We start from the raw sequence: 2,848 nt of genomic DNA, 5'->3' as shown, positions 1-2,848 counted from the left end.
GAATGTGTTGCCATTCAAAGCCTGTGTGACTCTTATTAGCTTGTTTTTCGCTCAGTCCCCTCATTTATTCAGACCACATTCAGTCTGTCCTGGCTCATGTCCATCTTAAATTCAGTCTCCTCACCTAGCAGCTGATGCAATTAACTCTCCACAGATTCCTCCGGCCAACTGAGAATATCGCAGGGACACCTGAGTGTTTTTTGAGTGTGTCAGGTGTGGTAGTGCCAGCCTAGCCAAACCGGTTTGATAGACTCTGACTGAATCCAAAGGGATACAATGTGTGTGTGTTTGGTCAAGCGCGTATAAAGGGGTAATCTTTAGTCTTGGCATGGCACAGCCATGGGAAAAAGCAGAGCGGTGTCAGGTGTGCTACATCCCGCCTAGCTAGCTAACCTGGCTGGTAATGTGTGTGTGTGTGTGTGTGTGTGTGTGTGTGTGTGTGTGTGTGTGTGTGTGTGTGTGTGTGTGTGTGTGTGTGCATACGTGTGTGGGTCAGCTGTGGTAGCTGACCTGAGAATTTGGGGATTAGCTTGGATTTATCTGGAACACTTACTGTTTGCTGCATGGGGTTGACAGATGATGACAAAATGGCAGGTCAGACCATCTCCGTCAGTCGCTGAGCATGAAGATGAGGCAGATCAAATTATTAACAATATTCTGCGTGTCTCTTACAGTGTGCGGCTGCTTGAGGCTCACCAGATGAATCATGTTTCTACTGAACACCGACTACATGACTGCTGCGTGGCGCTGTTTGCGGCCCACCAGAGTTATTCCACAACGCAGTGATTGAACAAAGGTGTAGCCTGAAGTTTCTCTGTGTACATGTGCATGTGTGTATCTGACAGACCAGAGTGCCTGTAATATAACAGTCCTTTTGTTTCTCTCTCTGTTTCGCTGCCCAGTATCCAACCTGCAGCTCTGTTGTTTTATCTCTTTATCTCTCCCCTTTTTTATCTGTCTCTCCTAGACAAACGCATTTACACTTAAATCATTTTAGAAATCTCACTCATGTTGTCCTCTCTCCTAAACAAACTGTTTCCAAGGTGAATTTTTATTCAGCAAAAAAGGAGCACTTGAAAAAATATGTCACCAGCTTTAGTCTATATAATGTAAAAATCATTCAGTGGTAAGGAATATCATCATCATTTATCTCCCTAATATGTGTGTGTTTGTCAATGTGTGTACAAAAACCTGTGTTTGCGTTTGTGTGTACGTGCGTTGATGTGTGTGTACTAAATCCTCGATAATCTGACTGTACTGTCTTGCTGTACCGTTGGCAGCACATCTAGATTGACACAGACATTTAAGGGACAATCCACCCTGAAACTCTGGGTCATATATGCTGGTTTTTATAGTTCCCATGGATTCTGTTATGTGGTAGTATCATGGTTTTCTTGTTAAAACAAAAAAGATAACGGTGAACAGCAAACTTTAAAATGTACGAAATTGCCAGCTCCTGGAGGGTGTGATCAGATTAAATGGATTAGTTGTATTTGTTGAAATTAAGCGATGTGAGCCCCTCACTAATAACATAGTTACAAAGGCTTGCATGTTGGTTCAGAATTTTGAGATTTACTGGCTAGCTTGTGATTAGTTAGAAAAGGTACAAAACAGAAACAAATCAGGCCACAACACAGCATGAAATACCATGTTGTAATTATCCACAACACAACACACAGGAACTACTTTTTTGTACACCAGTGTATTGCTATCCACGACAGCCTTGTCTTAAATTGCATTGCCTATTAGCTGTTGGATTGAACATTCATAGAAGATTTTAGTGAATTTATTCAGTGTGTTTGAATAACCTGAAGCCACTGGTGCAGAGCAGACATATATAGTAATCAATATCTAATAATGTCCTAGAATATATGCATGTTATGTTTAGATGAATGTGTGGGTATCACAACATGTAACAAAGCATCTTGTAAAATACATAAATCAGATTTCTTGCAATTGCTGAAACACAAATTCTGAACCTTTTTGTCAAAACTCTACACACAGACACCAAAAACACATTTCCAAAATACAAAAAAAAATCTCTTTCAAACTCTTCTAAAAAAAAATTATTTTTTCATCACAACTTCAAACACTGTGTTAAATTATTTGCAAATTGTATGTATTAGATATTGTGTAAAGCAAAAAATATTGTGTAAAGCAAAAAAATGTGTTTAGCATACCTGGTCAATAGATTGGCTACATGAGTAAGTGGTTTCATTGATTCTGCCACTAATACCATTTATTGTGTCCTGCAGACAAGAACTGTAAACTTATTTTCACATGGATTTTTGAGTCCCCATTCAGTACTCAACTGCTTCAAATAATAGAAAGTGAAAAGTATTTACATAAAAAATCATACTTTCTTAATCAAAATTGAATCTTGATTATCCCTTTTTATAACCATTTAAAAAATATTGAAGGTACATGCCCCTTACTTTTTTAGAATAAACCCCAAAATAAAAGCCCCAAGATACTGTATATTCTAGTGCTTGAATTTTAACTTTCTAGGTCTATGTTTTCTTGTACAGAATATTAAAAGTGTTCAAAAATCAGCCTGGTCCATCTGAGATCTTTTAAGTAAAAAAAATCCATCAGATAGGCGGCTGAACTCACCAAGAGGACAATATGATGTCTGTGTTTCTCCTGTCTGAAATCCTCTCCCACGGACACAGGTGCAAACTGAGAGCTAGTATTTGTGTGTGTGTGTGTGTGTGTGTGTGTGTGTGTGTGTGTGTGTGTGTGTGTGTGTGTGTGTGTGTGTGTGTGTGTGTGTGTGTGTGTGTGTGTGTGTGTGTGTGTGCGAGTGCATGGGGTGCTAGGGGGCTGCTGTGGGAGAGAGTGGCACAGG

The sequence above is a fragment of the Anoplopoma fimbria genome, chromosome 20, assembly GCF_027596085.1.
Source record: "Anoplopoma fimbria isolate UVic2021 breed Golden Eagle Sablefish chromosome 20, Afim_UVic_2022, whole genome shotgun sequence".
NCBI classification, from domain to species: domain Eukaryota; kingdom Metazoa; phylum Chordata; class Actinopteri; order Perciformes; family Anoplopomatidae; genus Anoplopoma; species Anoplopoma fimbria.
Note: the sequence above shows the minus strand (reverse complement) of the source record.